Here is a 20,913-nt window from a genome sequence, read left to right on the forward strand (position 1 = left end):
TTTCATGATGTTAGGTTTGTAAAGCTTAACAGCCCATCTCCACCCCCCCCCCCACAGCTTTAATTTGGGGGGTTAAATTGTGTGACAATTTATATTTACAAAAGGTTTAAACCTAGATACTGTAATTTCAGTTCTACACTCTAATGTTGACATAGGAAGCCAAGTAAGGTGACCCGGGAATAGGAGAGTCATCATCAACCTCTTCTCTAGTTGTAAAGCTCATTTGCTTCTTTCATTGCAGCATTCATATTAACACTCTCACTGTCACCTGTGACACTGTGACAGCCATCATACAACCAAATTCTGGCACCTTCTCTATTAACCATAGCGAGGGCTGTAGCAGTACTGCAAATTACTCTTGGTTTCATTTTCTGTTAGAGGAAATAAGCCAGACAAACTTCCCTTTTCTTGTAGGTGTGGAGAATCAAAAATTTGTTGTTCAGTATTTTATACCTTCAAATCTTCACGGTGTCAGATATCTAAACTTAAGAGTATTTCCAAGAGCTACCAGAGTCTAGGCACAGATTTTGAGTATACGGATGGGTTTTTTTTTGGAGAGGTGGGGGGAGGCTAAATGTGTTAAGATTAGCAACACTCAGCAGTATTCCTAAAACTCTGTGACTATGTCTAGACTGGCATGATTTTCCGGAAATGCTTTTAATGGAAAAGTTTTCTGTTAAAAGCATTTGCGGAAAAGAGTGTCTAGATTGGCACGGACACTTTTCCGCAAAAGCACTTTTTGCGGAAAAACGTCCATGCCAATCTAGATGCGCTTTTCCGCAAAAAAGCCCCGATCGCCATTTTTGCAATCGGGGCTTTTTTGCGCAAAACAAATCTGAGCTGTCTACATGGGCCCTTTTGCGCAAAAGGACTTTTGCCCGAACGGGAGCAGCATAGTATTTCTGCAAGAAGCGCTGATTTCAGACAGTAGGAAGTCAGTGTTCTTGCGGAAATTCAAGCGGCCAGTGTAGACAGCTGGCAAGTTTTTCCGCAAAAGCAGCTACACTGGCCGCTTGAATTTCCACAAGAACACTGACTTCCTACTGTCTGAAATCAGTGCTTCTTGCGGAAATACTATGCTGCTCCCGTTTGGGCACTTTTTGCGGAAAAACGTCCGTGCCAATCTAGATGCTCTTTTCCGCAAATGCTTTTAACTGAAAACTTTTCCGTTAAAAGCATTTGCGGAAAATCATGCCAGTCTAGACGTAGCCAGCCTGTGTGTATTTTAAATCTAAGATGTTCTAAGTTTAAAAATTATACACACATATCTTGGATCCATACAGCTAAAATTTGTCTGTTAGGCACCTGTATACACAGATTATGGAATACCAGGGTTGTGATATGTGCCCCTCCTGAACAAATGCATTGTGCTGGGGAACAGAGCTGTCACCCTCCCCCCAACATCTCTTCCAGATAATAAAGCCATAAGGCCTTTGTAAAAGTGGCAGCCAGGAGAAGACACAGAGGAAGAGTGAGACATTCTAGAATATAACCAAAATGATTGGTTGTGGATTTTGAAGGAGATGCACTTTATAATAGAGATAAATACTATCGGGTTCTTTAAAAAAGACTAATCATTATTACAAATATGAAAAATACTCTCAACAGTCCCCACTTCTAATCATTGTTTACCTTGCTCCATTAACATGTTAGGGATTGCTTACCAGATCCAGAGAAGCTTACCTCTTTGGGCCCTGATTTAGTAAAAGCATTCAAGCATGTGCTTAACTTTAAGCATGCAAGTATTACTCAAATGCTTGAAGATAACGTGCTCAAGTGCTTTGCTGGCTCATGGCCATAATGAACTGCATTGTGATAAAACTCTAGTTTTGAGTGAAATGGAGAAAAATTCTTGAATTGCTTCATTACCCTTCAATACTAATTTCTCTAATAGTAAGCTTCACAATAAACTGAGAGGGGGAAAAGCTTTCACTCTAGCATAAATGGATCCCATGATGCTAATCAATTCAAAATAATTCAAAGATTTAGCACCTCCCTCGCCTCTTCTGCTCTGTCTGGGAGAAGTTGCCCATATCTGTTGGGGGAGGGGTAAGGATCATAGTCTTGTAGCAGCTGCTCTCAGGGGATCAGACAGCAGCCAGGTTAAGTTTGCTGAAGCTGTTTGCAATGAGGAGTAAACATCTTGCCTTCCAGCCACAGCGATAACCCCCAGTATTCTCCTGCAATTTTAAGGGGTGAAAAAGCCAGGATTGCTGGAGTGAAGAAGAGAGGGTAGTGTGCCAGGTAGGGCCTCCTCCCGTGATAATAGAACTCACCTTTTTGTAAAGTTTTCTGAGGGTTGTGGGGAACAAAATGTTATCATGAGAGGGTTCTGCTGCATTTCAAAAGCATGTGGATTTGAGAAACTACTGCCCCGTGTGAAACACGAATGAGGATACCTACGGGATGGTGAATGATATTTTGGCAGTAATTAACCTTTTGGTCTCAGCTTACTCACTCCAGCTACTATTTCACTTCTGCATTAAAGGGACCGTTGATTAAATGAAAGGGGGAAAACTGCTAGAAGTAATTTACAGAATGGCAGAAGTGAAATATCATTGAGTCTATATTATATATGATCAGCAGGTGACTGCAAACAGAAAAGCTTCTCAAAATAGACATTTGGCCCTTACAGTTGCATGTTTAATTATGATGTTTGTGTGAACAAATATCAATTATTGCCAATGGCACAAATTGTTCATATTGAAACCTATATATTTGCACATTTGTGCCTTGCTTAAAGAGCAGTCTTTAAAGGGAATAAAAGCCTCCGTGAAGCTTTGTGGGAAGTTTTCTGTAACTTTGCCATTTAATTGCTTATATAGATGCATAGAATTCCATGAGTACATTTGATGGAGTTCCCACTCATTCTCTAGACCCCAAGAAATGTGGGTGACATTGGAGATATCACCTTTGAAAAATAGGGTTGTGAGGAATGTCTAATTCATTGTTAAACAGCTACAAAGGCTAGGGGGCAGGAGGATTTCGTTGTTACTTTACCGAGCCATGGAGCCGAGGAGGTCTGGAAAGCTTCCACAGGCTAACAGCTGCAGAGGTGAATTTCTGTGAGGTGAGGCTTATTTTCATTAGTGATTTATTGTAACATGATTGAAGAGCCTCAATTGCTAAGCCAGTGTTCTGTGTGTAACCCCTCCTGTTGGCTAGCCCAGTGTGAGGTTATTCAGCATAGGGGAAGCTTGTGACTTCTTACACTACTGTGGGGGGTGCTAGGCCTGAGGCTGCTTGGTGCACTCTGCGTTGTGTATGTGTGAGTGCACCTCAGACCAGACCCACTCTGATAAATCACAGGAACAGGCTTTATTCTGTAAAAAACATAGAAGAGGAAAACAGTTCAGCAGCCCCTTTTCTCAGCATGCAGCCTGTGTGCTGCTTCTAGCACAGTCCTTGCTGAGACCCTACTGTGGGCAGAGAGCGCATCCTGGCAGGAACCAGGAAATTCTCCCAACATGCTGCAGTTTGTAGTCCACAACTTGTAGTTCCCAGGGCTGCTGCTGAAACACTGGACCTTGGGCTACATGTGCAATAAAATACTGATTTGTAGCCTGTACAGGCTTTCACATAGCAGTCAGTGGTTTTTAGGCATGAGTCACATGTACAGGCAGTCCCCGGGTTACGTGGGTCCGACTTAAATCGGACCCCTAGTTACGAACCGGGGGGGGCCCCGCTAGTGCGGGGTGCCTCCCCCACTGTCGCCACCTCCGGTGGCACGGGGGGCGCTTCCCCCCAGCAGACCAGAGAGAAGCGGAGCTAGCACCCCCCCCCCAGCAGACCAGGGAGACGCGGAGCGGCTTTTCTCGCCGCGGAGGATGTGGGTGGCGGGACTGCCGAGATGCGCCGTGGTCCCACCGCCCACGTCCTCCGCAGCAAGAAAAGCCACTCCGCGTCTCCCTGGTCTGCTGGGGGGAGGGGACGCAGCTAGTGCGCCCCGCCCCCGAGCTGACCAGTCTTTTCTCGCCGACGCCTGGGGTAGAGCAGCTGGGGGGCTGCCGAGTTGGTCCCACAGCGCCGAGGAGCGGCGCTACTGGACCAACCCAGCAGCACCCCAGCTGCTCTGCCCCAGGTGTTCCCAAGTCAGCCGCTGCTGAAACTGATCAGCGGCTGACTACAGGAAGCCCGAGGCAGAGCTGCTCTGCCCCGGGCTTCCTGGAATCAGCCGCTGATCAGTTTCAGCAGCGGCTGACTTGGGAACACCTGGGGTAGAGCAGCTGGGGTGCTGCCGGGTTGGTCCCCGCAGCGCCGAGGTGCGGCGCTGCGGGGACCTACCCGACAGTACACCCGCTGCTCTGTCCCTGGCATCCAGATTCAGCCGCTGTTGAAACTGATCAATGGCTGATTCCAGGAAGCCTGGGGCAGAGCAGCTCTGCCTCAGGGTTCCTGTAGTCAGCCGCTGGTCAGTTTCAGCAGCGGCTGACTTGGGAACACCTGGGGCAGAGCAGCTGGGGTGCTGCTGGGTTGGTCCAGTAGCACCGAGGAGCGGCGCTGTGGGACCAACCCAGCAGCACCCCAGCTGCTCTGCCCCAGGCATGTCCAATTCAGCCGCTGCTGGTCAGTTTCAACAGCGGCTGAATCTGGACGCCAGTTCCGACTTACATACAAATTCAACTTAAGAACAAACCTACAGTCCTTATCTTGTACGTAACCTGGGTACTGCCTGTATTATTGTTATTTGTACAGCAGCCGGAGGGTGCTAGGCGCTTTACAGACCAAATGGACACAGCCCTGGCCTTGGAGATCTTACATCTAAACTGTAGATATGAGGCAATGACTGAAAGCAACAGCCCATGGAGGAAGCCCAGTAAAGTCTGATGGTTATTTAGCTACTGATCTTACAAGCACTTAAGGGCCAGAATGTCTGGTCTGCTAAGGCTGCTTTTCTCTGTTTATGTGGCACAAAGTGGTCTTAAATCAGAGGGGAATGATCCCCCACAAACATGTAGGGGGACTGTTTGCTGGTGTAAAGCTGTTGGAGGTGGCTATGCCATGGGCAGATGGTGAAGGCAGGGCTAGGGGAGCAGGAGCGTACTGGCAATCAAAATAGGCCTGGGAAATGGGTTGAGAACGGCCACCCCATAACATCACCCCTGTGAGCCCCTCAAGACTCGCCTCCTGCATCATATCTGGCACGCAACGCAAGCAGTGGGTTGGGCTCTGAGTACCGCATTCAGCGCAGATGCGGAGCCACTCCAAGTGAGGGGTAACGACGTGCGGACACGACGACCCACCAGACGACGGCCCACCGGGAAATTGGCGATCGGGGCTTTTTTGCGCAAAAGCGCGTCTAGATTGGCCACGGATGCTTTTCCGCAAAAAGTGCTTTTGCGGAAAAGCATCCTGCCAATCTAGACGTGCTTTTCTGAAAATGCTTTTAACGGAAAACTTTTCCGTTAAAAGCATTTCCGGAAAATTATGCCAGTGTAGATGTAACCTTAAAGTTAGGGTTTGCAGGATCAAAGACTGATTTTTAAGCTACAAACAACAGTGGAACACAGAGAGAAGGAAGAATGGTTGTTACAATAGCAAAGTCATACAGATTCTTAAGTTTGTCATGCATGCTTCTTCATGTTGCCTTTACATATACATGATAGATTTTTTTCTCCTTCCCTTTTCTATTTTTCCTAAGCTTTTTTTATACCTGCCCAGCACTTGAAGTTGACTGTATTATTTTTATATAGTACTCTTCATCACTTGGCCTCTAAGAGTGCGTCTACACAGCAGTATTATTTTGGAATAACTGATGTTATTCCAAAATAACATAGTCCGCATCCAACACAGCAAGCAGTTATTCTGACATAATGTCAAAATAATGTTGAGCTGGAGGACTTCTTACTCCAACTCCTGTAACTCTCATTTACCAGGAGTAAGGGAAGTCAAAGGAAGAGTGTGCTGTGTAGACAGCGCCAAAAGCTGAAATAAGCTATTTTGGCTTAAGATATGCAAATGACATAGTTCAAGTTTCATAGCTTTAGCCTTGCTGTGTAGACGTGCCCTAAGTGCTTCACAATCTTTAATGTTTTTATCCTCATAGCACCGCTAAGATGCAGAGAAATTCTGTTAACCCATTTTACAGTTAGGTATTGAAGCACAGGTAGGATAAGTGTCTTGTCCAAAGTCACACAGGAAACTTGTGATGCAAAGAATGAATACTTATATGACATATTTATTTCTCTAATTTTAATACTAATCTAGTTCCTGATAGAAATGTAGCCGTGTTAGTCTGGGGTAGCTGAAGCAAAATGCAGGACAATGTAGCACTTTAAAGACTAACAAGATGGTTTATTAGATGATGAGCTTTCGTGGGCCAGACCCACTTCCTCAGATCAAATGATTTGGGTCTGGCCCACGAAAGCTCATCATCTAATAAACCATCTTGTTAGTCTTTAAAGTGCTACATTGTCCTGCATTTTGCTTAATCTAGTTCCTGTGAGCCTTGACCCACTAATTTTAACCATATGCCAATTTATTTTATTTCATACTTTAAACAGAATTCCATTCTAGAATTCATGTAAATGAATGACAGGCTAAAAAGAGCCTCAGTTTTCATTTACCGTAAAGTTGCGAATATAGTGCACACTTTTTTTCCCTGTTTTTTTAACGTCTGTGCGCATTATCCATAGGAGTTTTTTTCAAAGTTTTCATTTGGCGGTTCTGTGGCACTTAATTAATCACTGGACACCAGGGGTTAAGTTGATTTTTATTAGCATCGACAAGCTACTATATACACCATTTCAAAAAGGTAAGTTAAACAAATGAAATCAGCACTGCAGCGCAAACAAGCAAATACCGTATATGTTAATTGATCTTCTACTCATCTTCGAAGCCCTCGAATTCGCGTTTGTTAGAATCTTCCTCGAACAGACGAGCAATGTCTTCCAGGGTATAGCCCTCGACATCTTCATCCAGGTAGTACAAATCATTGTCATCTTCGCATACCGGTAATTCGCCCTCAGATGATTCATCATCGCTCGGATCCATCAACAGGGCATCATCCTCGCTGCCATCCATAGCATTAGAGATTCTGCATTTCAGAAACCCCTTCCTTATGATAGCGGGATCAAGTTCAGCCCAGACATCCGCTATCCACTGGGTAACATCTTGCAGCGTCGGTGTTCGCATACGTCCACCTGCAGTAAAGGTATGTTCACCTTCCAACAACCATGTGTTCCATTTCCTGCAGAATGCATCTTTCATTGGCTTGTTAACTGTCACGTCAAGAGGCTGCAATGTTTTGGTCATTCCACCAGGAATAATTGCCAAGTCTGTTTTGTCCTGCTGGAGCCTTTTCTGGATGGATGGCATATGATGACACCGAAATGCATCCAAAACTATTAGAGATCACTTTCTCATAAGTCCACCCAGCCGCTTCGCCCAAACCGTCTGTAGCCAATTAAGCATTAAAGCTTCGTCAATCCAGCCTTTAGGGTGAATATGCACATGAACGGTGTTCGGGAATATAACGTTCTTTGGCATTGTCTTGCGCTTGAACACAATATAAGGAGGCAGCTTTGTTCCATCAGCCGTGCAAGCAAGCATTACAGTAAACCTAGACGTTTCATGGCCTGTGGTAGCAATGGAGACAGTCTTGGAACCTTTCACTTCAAGCGTTCTCTTGTAGGGATTATCGAAATTTAATAGTGTCTGATCTGCATTACCAATCAATGAAAGGTCATAGCAGTGCTGCTTGCGTAGTTTTATGATGAACTTTTGGAACTGTAGTAGCTTGGTGTCTGAGTCCATGGGTAGTTTCTGTGTGATAGTTGTTCGGTGTTGGACCGATAGGCTATGGCAATTCATGAACCGATTGCCCCAGCCATGTGAAGCTTTAAACCCGGCTGTGTTAGCGCACATTTTGGCAATGGTCAAAGCCTTCATTCTAACCTCCACAATGCTAACACTACCGCCTTGCTGTCTATGCTCAGCAATCCATTCAACCAGCATGGCCTCCAATTCAGGATATGCAGCACTTTTACCTCGCTCAGCCATCTTCATCCGAGGCAGCGCTTGCAGGTGCTTTTTCTGCCGTCTCCAAAGCCGAATGTTAGACTTTGCTATGCCATCAAATTCACGGCTGGCAGCTCTGTTGCCATAAGCCGCTGCAAAGCTAACAACTTTAAGTTTTTCAGCAGATGTGTAAGATCTCTCTTTGGGATGCCATGAGTTGTTGGCGCATGGAAACGCTGCACACTGTTTACTCATGCGTGATTACCTGGCAATACAAAAAGACAAGACAAGACAAGACAAACCAAAATACAGCAAGACAAAGTACGGCAAAGTCGGGGTGTGCATTATAGATAGGAGCTCAGTTTATGCCAGAATTCTCATGTTTAAAAGCTAGGTGCGTATTATACATAGGTGCGCATTATAGTTGAGATTTTATGGTATATCACCTTCAGAAAGCTAAGAATAGTTGGAAACTCTCAGTGTATCTCTCTGTTCCTAAGGCATCTGTGTTGCCACTGCCTTAATTTCTGTAGCACAGATCAAAGAACAGAAAACATGCCCATAACATAAGCAGCCTTGCTGGCATGGCATAACACAAATCCTAAAAATGTTTGTAATAACTTGGCATAGATTTCAGGCTAGAGTAAACAAATTTCTGGATGACTGATGCAAATACTCTTCTTGAAACACGCCTCTTAACACATTCATATTCTGAGACTGGAGCAGCGTGACATTTGCATGAACTTTTCTTGTTAAACAATCCCTAATCCCGTGTTATAATATGGATTAGATCATTATTTCCCCATATGCTGAAAGGTTAATTTCCTCTTTCTGGATCAGATAGACTCTAATCCTCTTTCCTCCTGTTTGAGGCCATCATTCTGTTTTCTAACTTGTCTTCTGCAATGAAAGGAAAAACCCGTCCTCACTTTGAAAATATATAATAATACTTTTTATATGGATATATGCTAACCAATAGCAGATTGTTAATTAGAGTATCAAGGGCGCAATCCAAGTTGCTGGTTGCAAACTGTTTAAGTCATTTTTCTTTCAGGGAATTGACTCGCACTGAACCTGAAGATTGACTTACAGTCTGTTAGGAGGTCTGGGATATCTATTACTGTTAAGAAGAGTGATTAGTAAACTTTAACAAGTCCTCTCTCTCCTATAAAGAAAGTGATATGATATCTCCTTGGGGGGATAAAAAAAAGCATACTCTGATGTTTAAATAAAAAGGTAGACATCTACAAATAGCAAGTTTATCGGTGGTTTGTGTTTATTTTTCTCTGCAACTATGTGCTGCAGTTTTTTAAATTACTAGTGATTGCTTTTGGTTACTAATAAATAGGGATTTGGGATTTAAACAGAAGCAACTAATAATTTAAGAGAGCTAAATCCATCACTGTGCTGGAGAATTCTGCCTTATGCATAAACAGAAGCACTTCAGTCTCATTGACTTCAGAGGTCATTAATAGATACCTGTAAAAGTGTCCTTAAGTGCTCTATTGAATAGGGGCACCTCCCTGAATTGAGGTCTTTTTTTTTCTTCATAATCACTTTTTACAGCTGCACACTCATAAAACTGGAAAATGGTAAGCGTTCCTCTAAAGAGATTTTAAACTGCCATTGACTTTCTGTTGGCTCTGCTGGGTGAACTGGATGGAAAAAACACGGAAATGAAGTTGTTGTTCACTTCCCGCTTATGCATAGCAGCCGTATGAGACGAGTAAGGAAGTTTTCTGGGTTTCAGAAATAGTGAGTAGCCAGATACTGTGTGAGTGCTGTCAGCATCACTATGCTGAGGTGAATTTTGTCATGGGCTGATGCAACAACTGATTCAGCTCAAAATCTTGCAATAATTTGAAATAAACAACAAATGGTCTGGTAGCACTTTATAGATATCATATAGGGTGTGTCTAAACTATATGGCTCCGTCGATGGAGCCATGTAGATTAGACAGATAGGCAAAGGCAAATGAAGCCGCGATTTAAATGATCGCGGCTTCATTTAAATTTACATGGCTGCCGCGCTGAGCCGACAAACAGCTGATCAGCTGTTTGTCGGCTCAGCGCGCTAGTCTGGACGTTCCCCTGCCGACATCAAAACCTTTTGTCAGCAGCCCCGTTATTCCTCGTGGGATGAGGTTTACCGGGGCTGCTGACAAAGGGCTTTGATGTCAGCAGGGGAGTGTCCAGACTAACGTGCTGAGCTGACAAACAGCTGATCAGCTGTTTGTCGGCTCAGCGTGGCAGCCATGTAAATGTAAATGAAGCTGCGATCATTTAAATCGCGGCTTCATTTGCCTTTGCCAAAAAACCAAATGTACATGGCTCCATCGACGGAGCCATGTAGTTTAGACGTACCCATATATGATATGATAACTACCCATATATGATATGATACGTACCCAGATATATATGATAACTATATATAATATAGATATCATATCCCCTACTCATAACTCCGGTCATCTGAAGAAGTGGGCTGTGCCCACGAAAGCTCATGATACCATCTACATCTTTTGTTAGTCTATAAAGTGCTACCAGACCATTTGTTGTTTTTTTCTGTAACAGACTAACTCAGCTACCCCCTGAAACAATTGAAATAAAGTGACAAATTATTATTTCTTAAGCAGACACTGTTCTAACCAAAAATAAACACCTAAAATCAGGAAACTAAACCCTGAAAATAGCATTTCTACAGATTCCTACCATGCATTCTCTATAACCCTTTGCCAAGAGAACTTTTGAAGATTTAAGACTATTTCTGATAAAAATATAATATCTCTCTTGCACAGTGCCCCTCAAACAAACTATTTTTTTCCTCTTCAAAATGAATTTGTTTTATTTTTTCATTTGTTTTTCTTTTAAGTGACAAATAAAAGGAAACCAGCAATGGGCAAGGCTCTGGAACGAGATAATAACTGATGATGAATCTATCAGGGCAAGGTAAGCTAGAACTATAGAGGAGATGACTGTAGAAACATTGCTGCAACGGTTTGCAGAAAGAGAGAAGAGGTCAGTGATAAGGCAGAAACTGAGGAACACATTTAAGTATATGCATAAAATGTGACTTCTATGAAACTGCTTGGATGCATACAGTTAAGCAAAGGCTTAGGTGCTTTGTTGAATCAGGGCCTATCTGTCTATGTCTACACAGCAGCGTTATTTTGGAATGACTGATGTTATTCTGAAATAACGTAGTGCTCATCTACACAGAAAACCCATTATTTCAAAATAAATTCGAAATAACAGGCTTCTTACTCTGACCTTTGTAATCTTCATTGTAAGAGGAATAAGGGAAGTCAGGGAAAGAGTACTCTATTTTGAAGTAATTTCTGTGTAGACAGCACCAAAAGTCTAAATAAGCTATTTTGACTTAAGCTATGCAATTAGTGTAGCTCAAGTTGTGTAGTTTATTTTGAGTTTAGCCCTGCTGTGTAGACGTGCCCTCTGAGAGGAGGGAGCAAGAATAGGAGTAGAGACAAAATGCACATGATGGTTTGGAACAAGTCCATGGAGGCAGGACTGGATAAAGATATGCTGGAGCCCTAAGTTACGTCAAGTTGAAGAGATCCCGTAGCATTACCAAAAAAAAAAAGTTTATTGTTCTAAGAGAAAGGGCAATAAAAATAGAAATAATAAAATTTTATATTTGCATATATACCAGTACAGAGGTAAGGAAGATTGGTTGTGTACAGTTAAGCAAAGGCTTAGGTGCTTACTGTACAGATTGGATTTAACATTTAATATTCATTTTCAAAATGCCCCATGGTTTATCTTCCAGGTTGCTCTCAGCAGTCTCTTGGAGACTTATGTTTAATTCCTAGTGACTCAAGGACAGTCCTGGAGAGTTGATAACCCTAATTAGAGTCATAATCAATGTTTCCTATACTTTTTTTTTCATCCATATGTGGATTTTTTCCATCCATGTATGGAATAAAATGTTTGTGTGCACTGAGGCACGTGTGAATGTGCCCCACTAGTAGAAACAAAAAACCTAGCTGTAGGTGCTCTGTTAACCAGCTGGGCAGTATTTGAATCTCTACTGAGCTGCCGCATAGCACACAGTTTACAGAGAATGCTAGTCACAACCCTTGATTATTAGAAAGGAGGAAATATCAAGATAATGTCTCTTGTGCAATTAAGCAGCTCTCTCTTAGATGATATACTATAAAGGTTTAAATAAGTGAAGAATTGTAATTTTAATATTTTTAATATACCTTCAAACATACTGTAACAAGGGGGCTTGCCCTTTGCCCAGCTGGAGAGGCTTATCTGAGCAGGAATTACTGATTTTTTCCCCTGTGAGAGTAGCAGGAAGTTGAGCGGTAGAAGGGAAATGCTGAGGGAGATCGGTGGCTGCCAAAGAGTGCGGAGGTGCTAGGCACGAGCAGAGAGTCATGGGACTTAGACTACCTACAGGGAAGGTCCGGGAGGATTACTGGTCAAAAGGTAAATAGGCTTGTAGATTTTTATTTCAACCTGTTTTGGTTGGAAAGAGAGCAGACTCCGCAGGAACTAAGAAAAGACTCTAGCAAAGACGTACTGTGAGTTAAGGATGTTAAGTATCAACTAATTGAATAGTAGATGCATTTTGCATCAGCTATTCAAGTAGCCGACAGGGCACCTCAGCCTTTGAAGTGTAGCAACAACCCTAGGGCTGCTGCTACATTTTAAAGGTGAAAGCGCCACTGGACCCTGCGGTCTGCAGCTGATCCCGGGCTTCACGAGGCGCTGTTGCTTTGAAATGCCGCGTGCAGCCTGGAGATGCCCCAGACTGCACGCGGCGTTTCAAAGCAACAGCGCCGCGTGGAGCCCGGGGTCTGGACCCAGGCTTCAAGCAGCGCTGCCGCTTTGAAGTAGCCCCTTTTCTCCCTGCACCCAACCCTGATGCCTCTATCTGATAGAGGCAGCAAGAGGGGGAAGCGACTAGTTGACTATCTTGTCAACACGCAAATGCTTATGGGATAATCAGATAGTTGACTAGTCCTTCACATCCCTACTGTGAGTAGCCTACCAAAGTAGGGAAGAGCAACTGTGGGGGAGAAAAGAAGTCCCAAGATGGAGTTTTGTTTTATGACAAATCAGAGAAGGGGTTTTCTCCTCTCCTCCCAGCTTGCCCCCACTCCCCAGCATCCTGTGTGGGTCTCTAAGGAGTCTCTTGAAAGGGGAAACCTAGGTAAGAGGCCACTTACAAGCCTCCCCTGAGAAAAAAGTCCTTAGTGGCTAAATAGCCAACCTGGCTTAGAGGGAAAGTGAAGCCATATAGATAGCTAGATAACAAAGAGAGGAAAGGGGAAGTTGATAGTAGTAAATATAAACCAGAAGCCAGGGATTGTTGAAAATTGATAAGGAAAGCATTTGCAACAGAGTTAAGGATAACAAAAAGGGGTTAAAATGTCTTATGAACAAAACAAATCCTGATAATGGAATTGGTTTGAGAGGCAAATGGTAAAATTATTAATAATAGAATACTACTACTACTACTAATTAATAATAATGCAGGAAAGGCAGAATTGTTTAATAAATATTACTGCTCTGTATTGGGGAGAAAATCAGATGAGGGAGTATCACCCTCTGATCATATGGTGATAACACTCTTTCCATTTTACTAGTAAACAGCAGCTACAAAAGTTAAGATATTGTAAAATTAGCCAGTTTTGCTCACTACACTACAGTACTGTGCACAACCCTATTTCCTGGTGCCCCCTGGTGGCCTTCTGGCAGCCCTGCAAGTCACCCCTCACCTCAGTTTCCTTTTTCAAGGGGCTCCTTAAATAAACTTCACTCAGTATCTACTACAAACCCTTTTGAAACCAGTGGGTTTTCAGCATATATGTATTCAGCATAGCTTAGCTGCTGCTACTAGTGCTAACATGCCTGATATACTTCAAGCTAGCACGAGTCTGTGTTCTCAAGCAGGGAAGTCACACTCCTAGCTTGCAGAATAGACACAGCCAAAGTTTTATGAGAAACATGTCTTTACAAATGTTTTGCACTTTTCCTTTACAAAAAATATTGCAGCATGTATAACATGTTATGTAGTGTCTTTTTAAGAGGAGTTTTTGGCAGTTCCCTAGGCTGAAATGTCATATTACCTAAATTTCAGTAGGGGACTGGACAGGAGGGAAAGGAGGCCACTCTGACCCTTATTATGATCAGGAATGTAAGCTTACATTTTAAACCACCAAACTAAATGCCCCTTCTCAGGTTTTCTATTCATATGCTGGAAATAGTTATTACACTATAAAAACTTGGCTGCATATAGCACTGTTTGCTATATCCCATTTCAGGTGGGAGAACCAAATGCATTCTTGTCCAGTCTTCATGAAACATAATGTTCATAACATTGAGGTCAAAGTGAAAACCACAAAAAGCAAGGAAGTGTCTTCAGAAATTTCCCTGTAAGGCTATGCAGTCCTTGGTCAGATCAAATTCCCATCGTACGTACCCTTTTGAGTTTTGAAACAGAATGTAATACTAGAATACAACTGGTGTGAAAAATAGAGTACTGCACCTGTTTACAGACTTGGTCCATATGGTTTAAATGAATATTTTTCACAGTGTAATGTAAAATCAGTGTAATGAGAGGACCACATGTTTCTCAGTGCTTTGGAACAAGGTAACTGAATTAAGGGTACTTGTCACAGCTTTTGTTCATGACTCCTTGGCCTGCAAGGGTTTGATAAGTATTTTTTCAGAGCTTGATCCTGCAGGATACTAAATGATCTCTGGTTCTTAGTATCATCTTAAACTCATACTTAAGTCCATTGCCATTTTAGCAAAGAATTTAAGCATGTGCTTAAGTGCTGTGGTGTGTATAGGTGGTCTTTTGATTTGGGACCTCAACTGGGCTCAGCACCTCACAAACCATCTCAGAACCTCATGAGATCAAGCTCCCAAAGTGCACCACACATCACAGGAGTCTTGAGTAATTCAAAGAATGTACTCTGTTTGCATAGAAAGTTCCACAGTCTATACGGTATAGTCAGGGATTGTAGTAATCTGTTGGGAAAAACAGGGAATTTGGAGTTTTACAGAGAATCGTTAGTTTTTACATGTTATGAACAAATAAAACTTTGATAGTGGAATCCCGATTACACTTGGGGCTGGTGCCAGATTGGGGAATCAAGAGAATGGGCAAAGAGTTTTTGATTCCTTATTTTAAGGTAGGAGAGGGGCCTTTGACTGCCAGTTCACAGGTAGTTGGTTGCTCACTTAATACAGAGGCTGGGATTCTGCTATGTATTCAATAAAGCACCGTGCTCAGTTGATGCCTATATATATTGTAGCTAGGAAAATGAAAGTGCCAGATTTCGTTTTTAATTGTGGAAAAACATGGATTTTTTTAAGTATGTTATCAGAGAATTGTATCATCATGAAAAACTAGGATTCTTGGTTTTAATATTGGGTGACTGACATGTAGCACGGCTATATTTAGCTGTAACTATTAGTATTAAATAGTACTGACATATTATAGTTAATACACAGATTTCCTGTTCTAAATCCTTTCTAATTGTACAGGTTGAAACTCTCTTAGTATGGATGTTGCAGGATCAGAGTGTCCTGATGGAGGGCCAGCAGTAAGGATCCCTGCAGGGCTGGCAGGGCAGTGGGCTGGCCACAGGGAGCTGATGGTGGGGCCGCCTAGCATGTGGCAGCAGGGCTGAGAGTGCTGGCTTGCATGGAGCTGCTTAGGGAACTCTGGCGCCTGACTCATGGGGCTGCCTAGGGACCCCTGACGTGCAATGCACAGGGCTGTTCAGGGAGCCCTGGTGCGCATGCAGCTGCCTGGAATCCCAGCACTGGATTGCCCAGTGGAGCCATGGCAGTGATGGCTGTCCAGAAGGTCGTCAGGGCAGCACGGCCAGCAGGAGGTGGGGAGCTGGCTAGGTGGCTAGCGGCCAGGACAAGGGGGCCGGCAGCAGGAGTCCAAAAATGACCTCTCCTGCTCCGGAAAAAATCCCTCATCTGGGACCAGTCAGGTCCCGAGGGTGCTGGACCAGGGAGGTCCAACCTGTATCTAGATCCTTTCTCCAGCCTATTTCAAAAGAGAACATCCTTTCATTTTTTTGGCTGGCTAATACAGTAGTATAGTGCTGGGAATATTTCCCCCCCATCCCATTTGTCTGGATATTATTTCTGAATCTTCTATACTTTTGGCTGAAGAGTGATGGGAATTAGGGACCAGATGGGCTAAACCAGCTTAGTTCTATTGAAGTAAATGGCACTAGAGTGTTTTACACCTGGATAAAATTTGACCCAAGATGGGAAAGAAATGTTGGATAATGACAAGTGTCATAAACTATCTAACTAAAGACAAAGAACTTTCCAAATACCATTCTCAGTGTTGTGTCCTCTGACTTGTGGTCTGCTGCTAAGGCTTATCCCCTCTCTGGAGCCTGCATTTGCTGCTCTTAGGGTGTTTTGTCAGTGCACAACACTTCTGAACAGTGTTGATTACGTTCTGGATGTCCTCACTGATTCTGTTAGATGACTTATGATTTTAGTGTGGTCAGTACAGCTGTTACCATGGCAGATTATCTTCTACCTTCAGTTTGATACCATTTTCTCCTACTTATGCTGGGGTGGGGGGAAACGTTATCAGTCATCTTTCTATGCCAATGTCAAGGTATATAGTTTACTAGTTCGAGAAGCATATTAGATGTTGACTCTAAAATGTATGGCCCCTTGACTAAAATTCTCAGAACTGGTGAGCCTAAAGAAGCAATGTGATCTGTGTTGTGGTTTTCCTCACTTTTTTCTGTTAACCAGGGTCAGTGGCTCTTGTTCTTCATTTCCAGTTGTTCCAGAAAGTGTGTCTTTGAAACTGACACCAGCCTTCTTGTGTTTTCCTTCAGTTTTTCACACTACTTTTTTTTTTAATCTTCCTCGTGGGCTTTGTTATATGACAACTAGATCTTATCCTCTCAGTCAACATAGTCCACTTACTCTCTCACATGACTCAGTCGATACTCCCTCATTTTTTTTGTGATGAGAGATACCTGTACTAGGTCTCATGCCATTTCACTGACTAGCCTATCAGCTCTTGTCTCACCTAGTATGCACCTGAGCATTTTCATTTGGACTGAGTAAAGTAGCTGTTCTCTCTTCCTTACTGGCTTGCATTCCAACACATGTAACATAGCTGGCCTAACTGTAGTCTTACACACTTTGCTCTTTTGTTTACTTTCTATATTCCTATTGAAGAAAATTACCATTAGCTTCTCCATGTGCACCAACCACTTTTCATGCGAATTCTAATGGCTGCATTCCCATTCCCATCATAGCACAACACTGAACCCAGATATTTATACTGTTACACACTAACTCTATACCAGTCTATTTTTTTGGCTTCTTATTGGCCCTCTCAATAAATCATCACATGTATTCATTTTTCGTTGTCTAATTTGTAAACAGTTTTCTTCCAATGCAGCCCACCATTGTTCTAGATCCCTTTGAAGTTCATATTTATCATTGCAGCTCAATACGTCATCATCGGTGAAAAGCATTCTCCATGGAGCCTGTCACCTAATCCCCCTTATCCAGGTGTCTATTTCATTCATAAATAGGAATAGATTTATGGCTGACCTTTAATGTAGGTCTGCCTTCTGACAATGCTAAATGTAGATTAATTGTCTTGCCCAGAGCTGCTGCTTTGTTCTCCGGTTCTTCACTATTTTGTAGTGACTTTTCCACTAACCCACTTGGCTAGGCATAGTAATGGTCTGAAGTAATATGCTTCAACTGACATATCAAAGATACTTGCCAAAATTGCCGCAGCCCTCCTCTGCCTTCATAGCTTCAGAGAAGTGTCAGGTCCTCTAAATATACCTGTTCTGCTGTTGGGGTATTGACCCCTTGAAGTCTGGACCATGCTTCATCTGGAACCTCACATCCGAATTGTTTGGCAACAATGGTCCTACCAGGAGAACAAGACTATGGACAACACATTTCTGAAGGTGACTGGGAAACACAAGCCTCTCCACCAGAACAAGGAGAGGCCAAAATGAATTGCCTATGAATTATGAAACAGTATCTATTGTTACCTCTTGTGGAATCACCTGGTGAACAAACAATGATTTACAGTATGGGTGCGTCTAGACTGGCAAGTTTTTCTGCAAAAGTGGCCGCTTTTGTGCAAAAACTTGCCAGCTGTCTACACTGGCCGCTTGATTTTGCGCAAAAGCACTGACTTTCTATTGTCTGAAATCAGTGCTTCTTGCGCAAGTACTATGCTGCTCATTTTCCAGAAATGCTTTTGCACAAAAGGGCCAGTGTAGACAGCTGAAAACTGTTTTCCACAAAAAAGCCCCGTTGGTGAAAATGGCGATCGGGGCTTTCTTGCGCAAAACTGTGTCTAGATTGGCACGGACGCTTTTCCGCAAAAAGTGCTTTTGCGGAAAAGCGTCCATGCCAATCTAGATGCTCTTTTCCGCAAATGCTTTTAACGGAAAAACTTTTCCATTAAAAGCATTTGCGGAAAATCATGCCAGTCTAGACGTAGCCTATTATTATATCAGTATTCACAGTATTGTGCAAAAGCCTATTTAAAAAAATTGCAAGTAGTAGCCCACTGACAAGAGGTAGCCTTTCCCATTTAATTAAAAACGATGTGTGCTAATATGGCATCAAAAGGAATTGAGAAACTTGGTGATTTCAGAAGTTCTTTTGCATTCTTTTCCCTGTATCAATAGATGATTTCACATTTGACTACCTTGTCTTTGCTGGCAGCATTCATGTATCTTGGGCTTTTTCAATACACTGCTCAGTACCCATATGAGTACTGTGGATTGTATTTAGCATTTACAACCTGAGGCTGTGATACGACACTTTAGGCTTTATACAGAACTATGTAATGTGCCCCAAGAGTCTCTCTGTTCTTGGAGGTACCTAAGTTTGTTCAGATGGCCACTTGAGGTGAACATAAACATCAGTATCTGTGCACTGCCCTATTGCCAATTAAAGGACCATGTAGTGTGGAGAATCTCAACCGCTCCTCTTTGATGGTAATGATGATGACTGATCTGGAGCCTCAAAGGGAGAGAGAGAAAATGGGAGGAGGAGAGAGGGGGGAAATAATGGGAACCTGGAAGACTCCATCAGAGTTGCAAAGCATTCCCAAAAGGAGGAAGAAAGCCTGAGAACATCTGCATAATTAACTGTTGCCTACAGTAATTACTCCATAGTTCAAAGACATTCACTTGGAGAAGATACCATGAAATCCTTAGGACGGTTTAGCATCTATGTATGTATTTCCATTTTAAGGCTGTAAGTTAATTACTTCGGATCTCTTCTTTTATCCATCTAAACAGCTGTAAGGATAACAGGCCCACTTTCCATAAGCTCTTAACACCATGTCGCCATTCCACATCAGATTAAAAATAACATGGATACAAAGAAATATCTGCATTGAAATGATGAATGTTTTCCATTGATAGCTCACATGGCAGTCAGGCAAAGGAAGACAGGCTAGTAAGAAGGACAACTGAATCAGTTTGGCTTGAGTAAACCTGTTATTTAACAGCACAAAGTCCTAAATCCAAACTGTTTGAGTTGGACGTTTTAAATTAACAGCGCACGCAATCAAACACCGTGAACTTCTGATGTGTTTTGTCTTCTCAGACAAGTTTAATCAAAACCTGTGTCTCGGTAATAATTATTTCACAAAATGAGCCAAACTCAGTTCTTCTAACACACAATCTCACAGACTGAGCATTGCTCAGAGCAAGATGTGGCTTCATGACTGAAATAACTCCAAAGAAGAGTTATAAGAATATAAAAAAGCATATTGCGGTGTAAACCAGTTAGGAATAAATTTTATTATAACATGGAAAATCATCACATCACTTTTCATGAGCCCAGACTAGCAAGAATATAACATTGCCTTAGCATTGTACTAACTTTAATTAATCCAATTCTCAGTAGTTATTACAATTTAGAAAAGAGCAAAGGTTTCAATTCTGCTAAGATTCATCTGAAGAAGTGGGCTGTGCCCACGAAAGTTTATGATACCATCTACATGTTTTGTTAGTCTATAAAGTGCTACCAGACCATTTTTTAAAAAATTATCCTGTACAGACTCTCAGCTAACCCCTGAAGCTTCAGAAACACCAATGTTAATTAGAGAAAATCCCTTACATACTGAGCTTTTGGTAAACAAGTGTATCCTTTTATTGGAAGAACATCATTTGATCTATATCTAAATATTTTGCTCCCACTTGTAGAAAATGTGAATGCGGTGGAGGTTTTGTATAAAACTTGGATACAGAAGGTGACGTGGGTAGGTCCTACACTCAAATTCCACTTCATTCTCATCCTCCATGTTCTCTTTAATTTCTAATCCGGGGATCACAAAGGGGCCACACTTGCCAGGCCTTTGGGCAATGTTGGGGGATCCGGCTCTGTGCTCCCAGAAGGGGTGGGGCCAGAGCAGCCAGCCTTCGGTGCTCCCTGGAATGCACGTTAGTACCAATTGGAGAAACCCTTTTATCAGTGTAATAGTGTTTTCACTGAGGCTCTACATGGGCGCAGCTGCATTGGTGCTATTGTGCCACTGCAGTGTTTTAAGCTCAATGGGATGACTATGGTCAGTGTTAATTTGAATTTTTATTTTTTACCTTTGTCAGTATATATCACAGCCTTACTGTTTGTTAGATACAGGATTATGAAATGGCAGCATTAAGACACAACACTCCAGCCTTATGGGAAATTCCACAGAAGAAGTAGGGTTTTTCCCTCTCGGTCTGAGTTACTAACCAGATGCCTGAAAAAGGGTTGCGTTTGATGGGCAGGAGCAATCCACTCAAAGTCTCCACCTTCTAGAACTGGCACAGACTCAGGAAACTTTTAGGCATTGCTTACACTTAAATCCCAGTAATATTGTTTGTTTGTTCATCTGTGATGTAAATTTGACATTGTAGTATCAGTCTGACTAAGGGTTAAAAAAATA

The 20,913-nt window shown here is 42.6% G+C and overlaps 1 protein-coding gene across 3 annotated transcripts in view; it reads left to right on the forward strand.

The window, feature by feature from the left end:
- METTL21C (methyltransferase 21C, AARS1 lysine) overlaps positions 1 to 20,913 on the forward strand; it is an 81,079-nt gene that overhangs the window by 28,181 nt on the left and 31,985 nt on the right. The window contains exon 2 of one of the 3 annotated variants that reach the window (XM_075918743.1): positions 10,831 to 10,907. The exons of 1 other annotated variant lie outside the window; for it this stretch is intronic. The gene's annotated coding sequence lies outside the window, so the exon portion shown is untranslated. Of the gene's footprint in view, positions 1 to 2,065; positions 2,245 to 10,830; positions 10,908 to 20,913 lie in introns of those variants that run through there. One more of the 3 variants, XM_075918741.1, reaches the window with a different exon arrangement.

Source organism: Pelodiscus sinensis, chromosome 1 (genome assembly GCF_049634645.1).
Source record: "Pelodiscus sinensis isolate JC-2024 chromosome 1, ASM4963464v1, whole genome shotgun sequence".
NCBI classification, from domain to species: Eukaryota; Metazoa; Chordata; order Testudines; family Trionychidae; genus Pelodiscus; species Pelodiscus sinensis.